This window comes from Leuresthes tenuis, unplaced genomic scaffold (genome assembly GCF_036924035.1).
Source record: "Leuresthes tenuis unplaced genomic scaffold, fLeuTen1.0.hap1 SCAF_12, whole genome shotgun sequence".
Classification (NCBI taxonomy): Eukaryota; Metazoa; Chordata; class Actinopteri; order Atheriniformes; family Atherinopsidae; genus Leuresthes; species Leuresthes tenuis.
Window position 1 is genome coordinate 16,543,213 of NW_027325366.1, and position 17,139 is coordinate 16,560,351.

Below are 17,139 nucleotides of genomic sequence, written 5' to 3' on the forward strand. Positions count from 1 at the left end.
ACAATTAGTGTGTCAACAATGAACTATTGTTTTTCTATGTTAACTGGAAATACATCTATTGCAGCCTCACACATATGAAACAAATCAATTAAAGAAGGGAACAATGATATATTTTTTTAAAACGTTGAACCATTCATTTTACCCTTTTCTGCCATTGTGGCCAATGTAAACATGTTTTGTCACTTCAAGAAATTATTATGGGGATGTAAAGTCACATGTTCTGGATAATCTTAAAGACCTCTCAGTCAAAGTTATGTACATCCTTCATACTCCCTCCTCACACCATGGTATGACTGTCTTGTCTCTATTTACTAGCATGCACAACTGGGCAAACAGACATCATTCTATGAGTGATAGGACATGTCAGATGGAGACAGGCAGTCTGTTGATTCCTGCCATGTGTGATTTTATTTTTGTCAGATTTTAGGTAAGTGGGAGAAACAAGTGAATGATAGATGAACATATTTATGGCTGTCGTGGAGGGTTGAGCAGGTTGACGAGGTCAGACAGAAAAGCAAATACATGTTTTGAGCCCAAGGCACAACTTGTTAGGTCTGTTTTCTTTAACCTTTTTTTTTTACTATGTAAGATACATATCTTGTAAGATACATATTTACATACTAACATGTCCACTGGTGTCTCAAAAAACCATATTAAGTACTGTAAACCAGTTATTTTCTGTAATCATCTGACTTAGAATTCAGAAATTGCATGTTAAACTGATTCATGACACAGTGGAGTCAGACACGAGCACACCAGCACAAATGGGCTTCACAAATCTATTTTTTCCATGCTGGTCTTGTGTGAAAAATAGTTTTCATAGCTTTGTGCTGATTCTTACACACTGTTTTTAGCTCCAACCGCCCACACTCGGATATAGAAACTATTTCCCTGAGTTCATTTCTCCTGTCAAAGGTGAATTTAAAGGCAGGAGGTTGTTCAGTCTTTAAGGTGCCTTTTTGTGTCAAAAAAGGTTAAAAAATTTGGACTTATTACTTTTTACCGTGCAATTTTACCTGGAAAGCTAAATTGTAAAGAAGTAAACATATAATATTTTATATAGAAAGCAGAAAATATGACTCTTTGTGTATGGCACAAATACGTCATGTTAATTTAAGTCTAGTGTAAAGTAAGTGTATTTATATGCACTCCATTTAATTTCACACCACATTATGTATTATGGTCCAAATGTTTCACAATAAGGTCTTAAAGACAGTACAATGACTGCGATCTGCTGACTTCTTTTTCTGAATACGGAGCAGCTTACAGCTTGCTTTGTGATAATGTGGACATTCAGCATCTCTCCACTTCATGACTTTGACGCTCCTCGTCTCCCTATGCCTGCAATGACGTCCATGTCTGATGTCTCGCTATGTGATAGTGGAAATGTTCTGTCATGCAGTGTGGCGTGTTGAGAGGGAATGCAGCACCCAAATGCAGCCATAAATTTGGAGGCAGGTGGGAGCAAATAAAATAACCTTACTTAGTTATACAAAAGACACTGCCGTGACAGAAAATCCAAACCGGGGGCAGAAAGCAAAACTACCGGACACAAATCATGGAAGAGACTATGGAAATAACACAAGAGCACAGAGAACAAAAACAGAAGGTAATAAAGTAGAAAACCAAGGTGAACTTAACAAAACCCAATGCATGAACCAAGAGAGACAAAACATGAAAATCAGGGCAGCAAGATCACACAAAACCAAAAGAATAACAAAAACCCATTCATCACACATTCATCATTGCTGATATGGCCACAAATTAGGCCCCCAGATTCCATGTAAGACACCCAGTTCAAGACCCATCGCGCAGTACATTTTCTTCAGCCCTTTCACTTTTCTACTTCACTCTCACTCGTGAATCGTTAAAACATTAAGAACATATAGTAAGGGATAGAATGAAGAAACATGGGTAGATTTAGATGTTTTAGATGATACAAAATACATGGTTAGGGTTAGAAAAAATCATACAAGGCTAGGGGTTACCGTTATGTTACACTGACACCACCCTACACTAAGCAACATGCCAGGAATGTGTTGCCATGTCACAATTTCAGCCCATGGATTGCGACACTATTACATTTGAGAGATGTGGACAAATTACGCATTTTCTTGTGAGACTGGGCTGGGACTATAAACTGGTTTTATAAGAGGGCGTATTTACCAAACAGTAAAGGTCTGTGTTGCATCATGGGAAATGTGGGACGTATTTATTCAGGTGTACAGTTGATCTTTAGCTGTTTGACTTTATTTATAGTATTTTCAGTGATTATTAGACTCAACTCAACCAAGTTTAAACATAACAAATAATTCTAGGAAGCTAGTGGTCTCAGTCTTGGCACACCTTTTCTTTTCTCCCATTCTACATTCATTCTAGCTCAAGCTGTGTGAATGGGGAGCATTAGTGCAGAGCCTTTTTAATGTTTAGACAAAAATTTCCAACTGATTTTAGGTTCTGATTTTAGACTGATTTCAAATTTCTACCTTAATGCTAATCTAAACTTTTGTCAAGCTTGAGTGCGAGCATCCTATCTCCAAGACCTGGCTACAGTGATGCATGCCCACAACGATACTACCATCATGAGGTTTGCACTGACGGCGGTCCCTTTGTAAGGTTCTCCCATTTCCACTTAGAAACTCTTCATCCATCATCCATTGTGGCCATTGGCCCGCTGGTTACCAGTGTGCCCAAGGCCTTCTGTCTTCAGTCACTCAGTTGGGCTTGGCAGCCAGGTCTTGGAAGAGCAGGTCTTAGAGTTCAGTTTAAGACAAGGCTGGAAAGCAAAAAAATTAAATATTAAAAAAAAAAATTTACATTTATTAAAAAAAGGCTCTATCTTTTCATTTGATTCAACTGGTGCCTTTCTTTGCCTTTGCATGTTCTACTTTTGCCTCCAGTGTCCTCCTCCAGTCAACATGCATGAAAGGCACTTTAGGGTAACTGGTTAATTCAGATTGACCCTAGGAGTTAATGTAAGTGTGCATTTTTCTTTATATTGGCTTTGTGATGGATTGGCAACCTTCCCAGGGTGTACCCTGCCTTGAGTCCCTACTGCCCCCCACCTTGAGGCAGCGTGGGCTTCACATTGCATCTCGTTGCACACATCTCGCAATTTTTAGGCTGACTTTCTTCTCGTTACCTCATTTTGCGATCATAATAATACATAGTGTGTGAATACAGCTGTAGTTTAAAGGGTACGGTATTGAGCCATACAGGTGCTTGCAGACATGCATTATAAGTAGGGTATTCAGCAAAGAGGTGATAATATGTGTGGAATGCTCTTAGGACTCCGTATTGACCAGAGACAAACAGATAGCACTCTGGGATACAGCACGTGGGACGAAGACGGCTCTGACTTCATCAGTTAGCTAGGCCCACTGGATGTTAATCCCTGGTTAAAAGCGTCACTAAAAAAAAAACATGAAATAAAATACTTCAATAAACAGAAAAATATCTGTGTATGTGCATCTGTGCCCTAAAATAAGAGAAACACCCTGTAAAATAATGCAAAAAAGTTTCCCAGAAACTAAATGCATTCTTTTTTTTTTTGGACAAAAGTCAGGAATCGTTATTGCAACAAAGCTGCAAATGGAAAAAGGAATTTACTCTCTGCTCCACTATAATAATGCATGTAATACTGTGAAATCATAGTAAACAGGGACTTTTGCTTACACAAAATAGCTACTTAACATCTACTGTACCCTCTGATTAAAAACACATTAAAACTTTGTGTGTAGTGAGTGCAGATGTTGGGGCTCCTGGCAGTCTGGCAGAACAGTTCGTGTACAGTCCAGAGTCCCAAATGGCCCATATATAGTATTACGCAGTCTATGTTATTCCTTCATACAGCCACCAACTTTAAATGTCACTTCTCCAACATGACACTCAGGCATGTCTTTGAAATATGCTTGAAAGAAAATTAACCATGACATTAGATAAAAGTTAAATAAAAGGATAGTTTCTTTGTCTAAACTCAGCATGAACTATACTGTAGTTAATGACTGTGGTGTATACAATAATTTCCCCCTGGACCACATATTGTCCACACAAATCCCACACAAGCTATCATTATCTGATTTTTTTTCCATTGTATGCTCACGTCAGTTAGAAGCAAAACAACATTAAATCCATAAAGCAATGTCATGGCCCAAATAAAGTAGCTGCAGAATGGTGGTTAAAGTAACAGTATTCGACGATCATATTTAGCATTAAACAATGACATCGAATGTTTAAGTTGGAGAAAGCAATAACACAAAATATGGTCCACCCACTTCCGAGCAATAAACTGCATCTATATCAGTAGTAGAAAGCAAGAGTGACACTTCTCTGACCTTTGTTTTTCTTCAAGAATTTCCATCTCGGAAAGGTCACACCAATTTTTATTCATATTAATTGCCTTTGCCTATCTAGAATTTGGTTTGCATCTTCATATTTTTTGCTTCTGTGATGGGGTCTATGGCTGATAAGTATGATCTCTCAACTGCGTTCACTCAAACTTCTCACAAAGCTGTATCTTCAGCTGATTCCTCCTCTTCGTTCTCTTTTGTCCTCTTCTGAACAATACTCTTCTTTGAAGTGCCTTTCTATTGCTGAGATATGGCCATGGGCCCAAATAGGGAGACCTGCTGCACAAACTGATGCAAAAGGTTCGCTCGAAGGTAATAAACACTTCATTGATTCAGCAAAGCAATAAATAATTATAGAAACAGTCAGCATGGTGACATACACAGTTGAATGAAGGTCCAGTTAAGAGTTTGAACTGGCCATTTAACTGGACCACAGGATTTTGTCCCAGTATACATGCACCATGTGTCTGATGCTGGGATGCTGTGGACTGGAAGAAAAAAAAAACATCTTTCTCTGTGGGAGATTCTCTTCCAGCTGAATTCTGAATTCTCTTTAGTGAGAACCATTGGGCCTCAGATAAGCATTTATTTTACTTTGGATCACTCAAAAGTGAACAATTTCACTCACTAAAGTGACAATTGTATCTTCTCTTTACTGGACAGCTGTAAAATCTAGGATAGTATCAAAAATTATTTAAATGATTCATTGCCTTGTAAAACTTAAACGACCGAACTCCATAGTATCTTAAAGATCTCATAGTTTGGTAGTTTCCCAGGGGAGCACATTGCTCTCAGACTGCAAGTTTAATTGTGGTTCGTAGAGTTACTAAAATGGGAGACAGAGCCCTCATGTTATCAAGCTCCTGTCTGATGGAATGGAATTTGCTCTCAGTTGGGTTTAGAAGGCAGACCCCCTCTCTTGCTTTAAGATTAGGCTTAAACGCTTCCTTGTTGATAAAGCTTATAATTCTGGCTCACTCGGGTGACTCAGAGCCGTCCTTTTGGTTGCTATGTGTATAAACTGCTGGGACATGCACTGATGATCTCTTTTCATACTGAGTCTCTTCACTCTTTGCTCCCCATGTATGTAACACAAGTAACTCATGTTTCTCTGTTTTCCTTCTCAGCGGGTATCCCTGGCCTGGTGTAATGGTGCTTGTTGATGTCACTGCCCATCCCGCTTGAGTCTGGTCCTGCTGGAGGTCTCCTCCTATTAAAAAGGACTTTTCCTCTCCAAATGATGCTCACTGACTGAAGTGAAGATTTGATGAGATGCGCTTTTTTTCCAGAGCTTGGCAATTTTTTATGAATTGGCATAATTTGAGTGCAATTATCGTGAAGTGGAATCATTCAGACTTCGCTGGCCTTTCTTTTTAAATATCAATCAAATATTAATGGATCTTACCCTGTTCTAATTAGTCTGCACCAGCATCAAATCTGAAGTTTGGGAGTTTTAGGCAGAATAGCTCAGCAGGATCAGAAGGCTACTGCTTCATTCCCCTTTGTCTTATACTTCCTTAGGTTTTCTTACTTTCAATGCATTGCAATGAAAAATACCTGTGAACAATGAATACTGGAGCAAACAGAAGCATTTTGCAAATAGAAGACCACACACTTTGCATACATACACATGCAAACATGGGCCATGTACAGTTCAAGGAAGTTGAGGGAGGCCGAGGGGACCTCCTACAAGTTGACCTGTGAACCTCAGAAAATACAGATATTGCAGTTTATTTGCTCTGTCCTGGAAGATGAAACACCCATAAAATATACTTCTTTTCCCTCATTAAAAACTAGCACCAGAACAACCTATACACACTAAAAATGTCAGCTTTGTCTAAGTTTAAATAAAGTAGTCTCCTGCTGTTGTCTGTAAAAAAAAAGAAAAAGAGAAACATTTTCCTGTTCTTGATGCATTTTATTCTTCCTCTGAAGCCGGTTAAATGAGTGGATGATTTCACCGGAATATCTTAAGTCCAGAGTCTAAGTCTCGGGCTGGTTGCCTGAGAGATGAAACCTTTTATTGTGTGTTTGAATAATGAATGACTTTTGTCGGGGAACGTTTATATGGATGGGGCTCATGCAGAATGAAAAGAAAATATACAGCATCTGGACAAGGAATGTGTCAACACAGCCTGGAAAAGGATAGTCGGCCATCGGGCAGCTACAGCCCAGTTCAGGCCCAAGTACTGTAGCTCAGCCACAAGAAAAGCTCCAGGCCTTCAACCAAGACGAGATATTACTGAACACTTAGAAAGATTCAGTTTTAAACAAACTGTTCCAGTTCCAGAAGCTTCAAACTCAACTACTGTCCCTGATCCAAACCAGAGCCACAGCTTGTGAAACTCTTATGTGCTGAAAGACCAGAAAAATGGAAGCATCCGTTACAACGCCGCAAGCCTCAACCTAAATGATTGACAACAAACTCAGACATATGTGCTCATTTATGCAGCTTAAAATGTCCACTTCTAATCTTATAGCAGAGTTTACGTAAGATATAAACAGGGACACAAAGGCAAATTAGTTTATTGGCTTACAGTGCCATTCATTTGTTATCGCTTACAGTTAAAAGCTGTAAGAGTAAAAAACATATACTCACTCGATGATGAGAAAATGATCAAATTTGCAACTGTGTAAAAGTTAGTTCCAGTTTAACTGACGTTTCCCTTCAGTGAGAGAAATGAAAGGTCATGCAGGACCTACGTAGCCTGAGCACCAGTGCCAATGGTAAAATCTTTCTTACGGGATAAACTGTTACTTGAATGTATCTTTTTTTTTTTTTTTTAAAGCTGCAGGTAAACAGAGTTTTTTTTTTTCAAAATGTTGTGGATAGTTGCTATTAAGTGATCTTCTCCAAAATGAGCTTTGGTGCTGGAAAGGCACCGCTATAAACACGGTAACCCAGCTGAACAAACAAACTCATGCATGCTAGTGGTAGCCAACTTATTCCTGTGAGGTTGTAGCATAATGCTAACTACATACATTTATGTTAATGTGAATTGTCATCAATCAGCTGACAACTGAATCCGAACACTTTAGTCTCTCTTCTTTGTTCCGGAGACCCGTCTGCTACTGCATCCTGAGAGGAACAGAAAACATAAAGAAAGCTGTACTATCATTCTGAAAACAAGAATCTTGATTTATTGTGTCTCTGTTTACTGCCTTCTATAAGTTTGCATCTCTAATGTTGACCTAAATGGGAATATCTTTATATATGCTCTCTGAATATAACGAATAAGATGTTTGTTGAGAATCATGCAGTCTCTGATTTACTTTTATGGAAATAACTGCAATATGAGGAATTACTGAGGGACTAAAAGTGACCTTGACTTTGGATGAAGGTACGCAGAAACTGGAGGTAATGGTAAATTAGTAAAAAAACTAATGAGTAACTTATCGATATGATGCATCACTGACGGTACAGAAAAAGAGTGTTGAATGAACAGAGGATTATTCAGTACTCTGTAACCTTTATTCAACTTTATTCATCTTTATTAAAGAGATTCCAGTGCTGGTTCAAGGCTGGTGCTAAGTTGGTTCTACAAAGAACCATCTAGAGAACGTTACGTTAGGCTACTTCAAAGGTCTCTTCCGATACATGTTTAAACTCTCCGATATTATCATAATACTCTAAATTCCTTTAGAGGACAATTTATCCTCATAGTTCACAGTGTTTGATTCTTTTTTCTGAAAACTGACGTCTTCATATCACCAGTCTAGTTTATAAATGCTGTTTTAAAGATAGTCATCAATGTAAAAGCTCTTTGCATTGCTGGCAGGTGTCTCCAAATGCAGTCCGGTACACATAAATGGTGCGTCAAACAGGATTTCTGCACGTCTCAAGCAGGATCTTTACATCCCAGCTGACAATGTTTGTAAATGCAGCTGCAAAATTTGGGAATTAGGCTGAAAACTGGGACTGATAACGTTGCTCTGTGTGGCACACTGGTGTTCAAATACGCAACCGCCGATACTGGAACATAAACGGTGGGGAAAAAAACAGAAGAAGACAGTATCTGGAGGACACTCAAACTAAGAAACTTAAAGGTGTTCATGACTGAGAATTAACTCCACACTGGTAGTCTAACACTCACCACACTGAGCATAATGAGCAGAATTGAGATATTTGAAAGTGAAAGTGAATAATTTTTATTGATGTACATGAGAAAACAAACATATATGCAACGTGTACATCTAATGAAACCCATAAAAGTCCTGATGTTTCCCTGCACAGCAGAAAGCATTAAACTTTAAAGTCCCGATTGACGTCTCATTCACTGATGTAGTTTAACAAGCAGCAAGCTCTTGTGAGACTAAGTTAAGGTGTTAGTCTAATCACATGTAGTATAGAAAGAAAATCAGTACAGATTGTTGTTAGAAATTAAGGCTAAAAGCTGCTGAGACACATTTTAGTTACTTGAAAAGAATGGAAAGTTATTGACTGGTCAAGTTACCATGAGACCCTCGATCAAAGCGGTTTTATCTGTAAATATGTTTTACACATCTGTTCAAATGATTCATTCTAAGATTAGAGCAGGAGGTCTCTGAACTTGCTCGATTTTAGTTGAAGATTTATTTTGCACGCTACCATACAGAACACCGTTAATCATTCTAACATGTAGTCTTTTTTTACGCGCACATCTTCGTGCATGCACAACGATGAATGACCTCCTTGTTCGGCTTATGAGTTTGCGCTCCCAGCGAAGATGGAAACCCGGTTGAGTCAAACTGACACCCATCATTTACAGTCCCCCTTGGTATGGAGGGTCACCTTCTGATTATTTAGTCTTCAGATAAAAAAAAAAGGGGCTTGTTCCCAAGTCTGCTTGTGAAAACTGCAGCAAACTCTGTAAGTTAAAAGACAACCATCTGTGCACACTGGGTCTGATTATGCCTTCCATATATTGTCTATTTGTATGAGGAGATATGTAGTTAGCCAGTGTATGTATTCATGTTGACTGTCTCACTGGAGGGTGCAGTGGTGTGAAAAAACACCGTGGTTAACGGTTGTACAGTTGTGGACCACCAGCCACGTTCTCCCACAAGGCCATTTGGAGGATACTGAGTCATCAAGTCTCATAGTTTACCTAACGGAATAAGAAATATGGAGGAAACTGGTAGCTACAGACCGCTGTTTCCTTCCACATCCTTAAAACCGCAGACTCTCAGATACTTAGGCTGTTTTGTTCCATTGCTCAACATCTGTAACGATGGATGAAGGAGAACACATATAACTCACACGTCCTCATGTACACACTCGGACACGTGCACACAAACAAAGGTACGTACTGACTGATTTGCTCACATGGAGCTTCTGCTGTCTGTCAAAGCTACATTGATTGTGTTAAACATGAATAAGGCAGGGGGGAAAAAAAACAATCTGAGGGGATTGGATCCCAATAGAAATAAAAACACTCAGTGCTGCTATGAATGGCAGTTGATGTGCTCTTATATATTAACACTTATATATCAACTTATACTTTATACTTTATACAGCCTGTAAAATATCATCTGACAGCATTCTAAAGAAATCTTGAATTAATCTAAATGTGTCACGGTCAATCAAGTTTTTTTGTAATGTTCTGTGATTGTGGAATGGCATTATCACGTAAATTTTCCATGTTTTGTGTTCTAGTTTACTTCTGCACCTTGGTTAGACTGGCCTTCTGTCTTGTTTAATCAGTGCATTGTGTTTTGCTCGTCGTTCTTCTTTCACACCAGGTTTAAATTGCTGAAAGCCACACACCTGTGCTACATCAGTCATTACCTTCCCCCGATATTTACTGAATTTAGCTGAATAATACTTTAATCCAAAGGAAAATTCTATTAATGCAGTGTAAATTACTGTGGAAAGATAACTAAATAAACACTGAAAATGACAAAAATCAGTCTACAAACTGCTGGAGAGTTTAATGCAGCCGACTCAGCAATCACTGCCAGATCCTTGTCTTTTCAACCGATGTGTTTTCTGCCTTTTTTTTCTGAGCTTGGTTTCTGGTACAGCTCTTTGTCTGGATGTGTTTTGGGTATTTGTTTGGATTGTTTGAGCAAAGTATTCTACAGCCTCCTAATCTAACTCGGGGTCGCTGGAGCCGCCATCATAAGGCAAAAGGCAGGGCACAACCCAGGCATATATATGTATATATACATCAATTTAGTGGGTCAATTTAGAATAACCAATTAACCCAATATAAATGTGACAGTGGAAGGAAGACGGAGCACCCACGCATGCACAAGGAGAACATGCAAACTCCACACAGAAGGGCCCCAACTGAGAGTCAAACCAGGAACCTTTTTGCTGTGAGGTGAGGTGTGTGTCTCCCTATCCAACCACTACCTGGCCTACTTCTCAAATACAAATATAGATGAAAAGAGAGCTAATGAACAGCACAGTTGCACACTTCACTGCTGAACACTTTACTGACACTACTTCAATGCAACTTTATTACCGTACACACACACACACACACACACACACACATGCACGCTTCTGTTCTCATGTTGTTCACAGACAGTAGTTTGTTTTGATCAGTCATTTCATGTCTCATCCAAACTTTTTGAAAATACAACTGATTGAATCCCCCAAATATTCCTCATCGTGCCCTGAGCCTAATTTTAATGCTGATTGATGATTTAGGAAACAGTTTTTAAGATTCTGTGAAAATATCCTGGAATCATCACACAATTAAGAAATAACTCATTTTGTTATGATGCATGATGATGCATCAACACACACACATGCTTGTCTCACATACCAGACAGTATTCAATACCTGGTAGCCTATAAAATGACCTACACTATGGTATAATTTTATATGTTGACCGATTAGATTATGCTGAATATTTATGGCCTAATATCGTAACATTTGGGTTAATTGGGAAATAGTTCTCGGTCTGACTCTAATCGATGATATAAAACATTAAACAATAGACAGAGTTTGCTTCCTATTTTAAAATAACACAGCTCAAGACAACTGACAAACTTGAAGCCTGTCTCAGGACTTATTGTGATTTTGGGAGCCGTGTATCATCGTAAATCAATGAGGAAAGAAAACACGGCAGGCAAGGTTGCAGTTCTCTGTGCCCTTCTCTGTACTGACTCCCAGTGGAGATACTATGCAGTGCTCTTTTTTCGTTTATTTATGAATAAATCATTAACCGTTGTTTCTGGGGATAAAAGGTCATGTGTAAAAAGTTTGTGTAAAAAAGAAATGAAAGAATACATTTTGATTTTGTACTGTTGTTTACATTATTTTGATCTTGAGGTTAATTATTTTTGATCCATCGATTATGAGCTCACTGAGAGAGTCCAGCTCTCAAAACACTGTCATGAGAGAGTCACCGTGGAAACATGTGGAACTGTGATCACTGTCAGGTCCTTGTTCATTGAAGTCAACATTCCCTGCAAAAGAGAATGTGTTAGAATGTCATCAGGCTTGCTTTGCTACATGAAGAGCGTTAGAATGTCTGCAGGAAGTGGCCACAACAAAAGATCAATATCGTTTATAAAGATCTCCAGCGTACCACCTGTGAAGGTTGTATTGTTCTATTTCCACTTACAAGAGAGGAGCTTTAGATCATAATTTAATCTAGCTCAGACCTTACATTGTTTTGTTTTTATTTGCTAATCATTATTTGTTGTTAACCACGGTGCTCTTATTATTTCTTTCCCATCCCATCACTGAGCACTTTATGATTAGACTGATACGAACACGCACTGACATAAGAAAGAAAATACTTCCCACATATCTTTTTGCGTGGAGTTTGAGCATTCAATGTAATTCATGTCGATGTATTGAATTGCAATATTCTGACGGCGTTCCTGTACAAGGACTTAGTTTGTTTTCTGTAAGCAGATGGCCTGTTGCAGCCTGTCACGGACAAACTGACTGAATATTCGTGTGTCTGTGTGAGTGTGTTGGCGCTTGCTTTTGATTACTCTCTGTGGGACTGTGAACTGCTGATGAAACTCCCATGTCCTCCTTTCATCTTTTCCTCAGCCCTTCTCCTTGACCTCAATCGAAAACATCTCGGGGTTAAGGAAAAAAAAGTTAAATATATCCGTGTCACAAGCTGCTCACTCTCACCCTCCCTCTCTCATATTTATCCACATGAATCACAGTATTTATGGATGAAAATAGGATTGTAGCACGGAATTATCTCCTTTCTTTCGTAAAGGATGGTATCCTATGCTAAATGAGATAATAATGAAAGCGTTGCAGCTCCTTTTCTTAGCATTTGGAGAATTTAAACAGCTCTTCTGTTGGCTGCTGCTTGGATACTTCCATGTCATTTCACTCAGTTAGGAAAGCTCCTACACAAAATAGACTGTTTGACTGGACCCTCTGGCTATTCCTCTTGCAATTCTTATCCACATACGATAAAGATAGATGGAAGTTAGAGATCAGAAAGTCCAGTGTCTTTTAAACTTTTAATCATGTCAATTCTAAGACTAGCACTGAACATCATGTGCCAGTGTAAAACAGACTAATACAAAAAAAATAAAGATAGATAGATAGATAGATAGATAGATAGATAGATAGATAGATAGATAGATAGATAGATAGATAGATAGATAGATAGATAGATAGATAGATAGATAGATAGATAGATAGATAGATAGATAGATAGATAGATAGATAGATAGATAGATAGATAGATAGATAGAAATTAATCTTTGATAAAATGCCAAAAATAATCTGTTAATTAAAATTTCTGGTCCAAATCTACAAAGTTCAGCATCCATGAAATATATGCAGCAGAAATAAAACTACAGAATGTGAAAGTGTCCCCTCATAACAAATGGCTTTACCAAATGAAATACCTCAAAATTTTACTTCAGTTGGCAGCAAGTATCTCCGATCTTTCCATCTGAAATGGTCTTTAGTTTTTTCAAGCTTGTGATTTAGCAATAAAGGGAAAGCGCAAAGTTAAACCTCTTGACACCACATTGAGTAATAGCAATCAAACCGCACTTCCTATGAGTATTATTACACAGATCTCATCATTTGTGGTGGTTGCGTTTAATATTAAAACCTTCAGACATTGGTGTTGGTGAGTCTGACAAGACTGAACCAGCCAGATTTAGTTGTTTCTTTGGTTAATCTGATATTTCATGTGCTGGTTCCTGTGTCGACTGTTTTGCAGAACTGGAGCGACTGGTACAGACATAAGACTGGCATGTCATGACTAATCTCCTGTTTACTTTCTTTTTTTTTTCTCCCCCAAAAGACTGCCAAGCCCTCATCAAGCCGTCTGACATGTGAAAAGAAAGGAAACTGATTTTCTGACTGATTGTCTGATGGTTGTCAGCATCAAACCCAAACACACACAACTCTGGAAACATAAATAGATGGTTTGGCTCAAATTGAATTGACATATATTTCAAAATGAATCTCAGCTCAGATAAAATATGTAGGTAGTAGATACTGCATAATATCACGTGGAAGTATACATTATATATACAAAAAAAGGAATCAGTCCAATTTGTTGTTCTAAGACGGCGGTCAATCATCATTCCCACACCCCAGAATTTTAACATAAAAATGTTCAGAACCCGTCATGATGCCGAGCGACCACATAGTGGCGCTGTCTGATCTCACCGCCGTAGTCTGAGCAGCACTTGCTCACAGAACATGAAGGTTCCAGCAGAGTTATCACAGTCTGTTTCGTGACAATTGGCTGATAAGTGACATGAATGTGTCTTCACAAACTTCACAAACAAAACACAAGAACACACAGTGGGCTAATAATGGCAAAAATCTAGATGCTGTTAGTCAAAATCACAAACGCACAAATGCATAAAACGCATCTAAAGAAATTAAGTGAAGTAAAATCGTTACAGTATATATAATATTACAGCATCTCTGGGAAATAATGGTGAAGATGCAGCATGTCCAGACAGCATTTCTAACCAATAAGTGTTGGATATTTGTTGTAATCAGTGTATGATTAAAGCATTTGTCACATTGCACAGTGCAATAGAATCAAATACAAATCCCCCTTAAGCTGTGGTCACTATAGTCAAGTCATGTTAATATGAATCAACTCACGTCTGACACGTCTGTAATTGTCCTTTTTTCGATTCATTATGACTCCTCTTAATCTCATAGAAATAAGAATGATTTTGAACAGATAATGCCTGGTGGAAGAGAGTTTTTTTTTAACAGGCAAGTGTCTAGGTGTGTCTGACCAAGTTACTACTGTTTTCTTTTCTGTTTTTTTAATCTGAATCAAATCCAACATAACAAACCGTAATGGTAGAATTTCAACATATTGGACAGTTTTAATGTGTTTATTCTTTCACGTACAGCCAATTTAAGGTGTGAACGGATGTGCGATTATCTTGTTTTGTGTTGTAAAAATGCCTTCAGCTCAATTACCAAACCTGGGTTAATCAGAGCTGAGTAAGCAGCGAAGGTCAGGGTCACAACTTCAAATCGGGATGGCGATAGATAAGACAGCTGCTGCTGGGTTAAGTTAGAATAAGCCTCTGTTTATAATTTTTCAAATCTTCCGCATACCATGTTATCTGCATTGGGCTTTTGTGGGGGGAATTTGTAAGAATGTCCCTTTGAGTAGCACCTCGATAAGCCTGCCACTGGGAAAATATTGTGAATTCCCTTTCTGCAAATGTTTCACAGAGGTACAGATGGACAATGGAAAAGAGAAAGGCAGGGTGTGCATAGAAGAGAATGAAAAAGTGGACAGTTACAGCATGAGTGACAGTCTGGCTATGTATTCTTTCTTACACCCTCTCTGGCATCTGCCTGTAGACTGCACACACACACAAGCTGCCCCATGTATCCAGAGAGGTAAAAAAGAAACTAGATCCCGAATCCTCTGACATATTACTCAGACGCTACAGGCTAAAAACTGTGTTTGTTGCTGCATGTTACTAATGGTTACTCCTACAGTTGCATCACTTTCGAGCTCTTTGCCAGGCGAGGGTGTATTACAGAACAATAATGAGTAGATGTTTCTTAAGTCTCCGCTGAGATGTTCTGAAATGTCCAGCCAAAACCTGCACGGACGATGTGTGCCACCCTGTCATTAATCAGCCACAGTCAACAACTGGTGTCTTCTGTTGGATTCCGGTGAACACACAACTCATTAATGGCTTAACAAAGAGGGGGGCAGCTTGGGAGAAGAAAACAAATTGTATTAGCTCAAAAAGATCTTTGTGCTGAATGAGTTCCAGTGACATATTTTCAGCAACTCCCAGAAAGTCCAGAGGCGACAAAGCTACAGGATCGTTTTACTACTCTAGTACAGTGTGTGTCAATCACTTTTGCTCTTGTGCTCGCCTAGATTATAAAAGACAATGCAAGTCTTCAAATGCATCCTCTAATAGCTTTCACTTGTTGGTCACTTTAAAGCCTTTACTTTCTTACATCTTATTTTACATCTTATTTACAAGACAGATAAGGTGAGGTTCCCTTTAGTGGATATACATTTAAATTACACACATATTCAAGCCGTCCACGCCATGGTCCCAGATTCCCTCTCACAACACCACAGAGGCTGTCTTTTGCACCTTTCCCTGATAACACCCCGGGTGGTCTTCGTCATCTTTGGCGCATAGACAGCCAGATATCCCTGTTTCCCCGAAAGCAGCTGAAACATGGACTCATCTGACCACAGAACATGTGTCCACCGTCATTTTTGACCATGTGAGATGAGCCCGTAAAGTTCACATTTAAAGCTGCTCCCAAGCCCATGTGTCTGTATTGATCACAGGGGGCACGAGGGCTCAAAGGTCATCGGACTGTTGTTTCTGTCCTTTGGCTTAATGCACTGAGATTTTCCCAGGCTCCTCGAATCTTTTCAAAATATTATGCACTGTAGATATTGAAAAACATCACGGTAGGTGTGGCGGTTAGCACTGTCGCCTCACAGCAAGAGGGTTTCTGGTTCCTGGTTCGAAAGGGGTCCTTTCTGTGTGAAGTTTGTTTGTTCTCCCTGTGTGTGCGTGGGTACTTCGGCTTCCTCCCAAATCATGCATATTCGGCTAGTTGGTGTCTAAATTGTCCCTAGGAGTGAGTGTGAGTGTGCTTGGATGTTTGTCTCTGTGTGGCCCTGTGATGGACTGGACAGGTGTACCCCCGCCTCTCGCCCAATGACAGCTGGGATAGGCTCCAGCCATTCAACTTTTTTAAATGCTTCGCAGGCATCAAATTATAGATTTGTTTCATTTGTTTATTCAATAAAGTTTCAAATTGATCAATAAATGACAAATTTAGGTGATTGTTGGGTTTTGAAAAAAAAAAAAAGCACCAACCTTTCTGGAAATAAGGTTTGAGTAATCGTTGTAAATCTCAGCTGCAGTTAGCATTGAGGGCTAACTGGTTAATGTTGTAAACTAGCAAACCATACTGGTGTAAAACCTTTTTTCTGTTAGCCTTTTCAATAGGAGCACACAGATGTAGGCAGTGCATCAACATCAGTGGGATGGATTGTGGCTAATTGTTTAATCTTGACATTTTCTCACTCTGATGACAGTACTAACACAAACAGTAACAGTATTGTGACTTTAAATACAGTAACTATGCAACTGTGTGTCAATTGAAAATATTCCAATAGTTTTGTAAGGGAACAAACAGTCATAGTAATAACTGTGAAGCTTTTTACAGTATCTTACTGGCATCCAGGAACCAATAATTTACTGTAAATTTGCAGCAACCTTTTCACAGTATCACCGTTAGAAGAACCTCAATGACGAACACTTATCAGAAGGGGACAAAACGTATTTATTGGGTCCGTAAGACCGTAGCAGGCACTGATCTGAATGG